This window comes from Lupinus angustifolius, chromosome LG19, assembly GCF_001865875.1.
Source record: "Lupinus angustifolius cultivar Tanjil chromosome LG19, LupAngTanjil_v1.0, whole genome shotgun sequence".
NCBI lineage: Eukaryota > Viridiplantae > Streptophyta > Magnoliopsida > Fabales > Fabaceae > Lupinus > Lupinus angustifolius.
The window spans coordinates 3,322,809-3,324,680 of NC_032027.1; positions in this window are offsets into that span (position 1 = coordinate 3,322,809).

Below are 1,872 nucleotides of genomic sequence, written 5' to 3' on the forward strand. Positions count from 1 at the left end.
TCTAGATTTTTGTCTTGTAGCATTGGCAGAATTCCTTTTAATTACCTTGGTATCTCGATGGGTGCAAGTCCAAAGAAGTGTTCTACTTGGGCTCCGGTAATTGCTGCGGTTTCTAAAAGGTTAGCTTCTTGGAGAAAAAAGTTTATTTCCTTTTGTGGTAGGGTGGTTCTTATTAATGTTGTGTTAGCTAGTATCCCCATCTATATGTTATCCCTGTTTAAAGCTCCAAGGAAGGTAATTTTGAGCTTAATGAAGATTCAGAGGACTTTTCTGTGGGGAAATAGAAATGGTGGTAGGGGAATTGCTTGGGTTTCTTGGGGAGATGTGTGTAAACCGAAGAAAGTGGGGGGTCTTGGGGTTAAAAATCTTGAGTCTTTTAATCTTGCGTTGCTTGGCAAGTGGAAATGGAGATTCCTTGTGGAGAACGAGTCTTTGTGGACGAGGGTTATTAAATCTAAGTATGGCAATAATCCTTTGTTTCTTCACTCTTCCGTTTCTGTGTGGTGGAAAGATGTGGTTAGCGTGGAAAAAGAAAGACGGTTGTCTCATGACTGGTTTCAGCGGAATGCGGTCAAGATCATAGGTAATGGTGTTAATACTAATTTCTGGAGTGACTTGTGGGTTGGGTGTGTCAATTTGGCTGATCGTTTTCCTAGGTTGTTCTCGGTGGCCTTAAATAAAGAAGCTTTGGTCTCTGACTGTGGGTTCTGGTTGAATGGTTCTTGGGTGTGGAAGGTTAATTGGCGTAGGTCTTTATTCAGTTGGGAAGAGGAGATAGAACAAATCATGCTCAACAATATTTCCCACATTTGCTGTAAGTTTGGGATTCCGGATGGGTGGCATTGGTCCCCTTCCAAGACCGATTCCTATGAGGTTACTTCTGCTTATATAGCTACTTTGAATTTGGAGTCTTATGTTGCTGATCAGTTATTGGAAAAAGTTTGGGTTGGTTGTTGTCCTTCCAAAGTGTGTTGTTTCATTTGGAAGCTTTTGAGAAGATCCCTGCCTGTGAAGATGGAGTTGGTTAACAGGAACATAATTTCATCGGGAGCGGATTTGAATTGTAATTTATGTTTGCAGGAGTTTGAAGATGTGAATCATTTGTTTGGATTGTGTAGTTTTGCTGTCAAAATTTGGACTGGTTTTTATCTTTGGATTGGTGTTGCTGATACTACTTGGATCAGTGCTTGGAACACTGATAATGATGCTGCAGATTTAAATTGCAGCAAAAATGCCTTTGCTGTCCACTTGGCTCTTTGCAGCGATGCAAAAGGTTCCCATTGGTGGAGGATGTTGTGGTTTTCGGTTGTTTGGTCGATTTGGTTATTGAGGAATGATGTAGTTTTTGAGGGAAAGGAGTTTAGCGTTTTAAACTGTTTGAATTCAATTAAAGTCCAGTCTTGGTTATGGTTTTATGCCAATTCCAACTGCACTTTGTTTTCTTTTGCTAATTGGTGTGTAGATCCTTGGTCGTGTATTTTAGGCTCTTTATGGTTGTTGCTCTTGTTACTTTGTTCCTCATGGGTAAGCACCCCTTGTGCTTTTAATCCATTTTTCTTGCTTATCAAAGAAAAAGGTAGGCTGCTATGGGAATGAAATCTATGAAATGCAGATGATGAATAAAAATGATTTTACTATTAAAGTGAGATGGTAAGATATGAAGCAAAATTGTCACATTGGAGTTCACATATATTTTTGTTAAAGCAAAATGTTACTCTACAACAATTAAGGTTCTTAATATGTGTTAACAACAAGAAAAAACATTTTCNTATGGAATGAACAAATTATCCCTAGCGCACTTAGCTCATGGTAGGGAATGAAAAAAATTATCCCTAACGCGCTTAGCCCATGGTAGGGAATGAAAAAAAATTA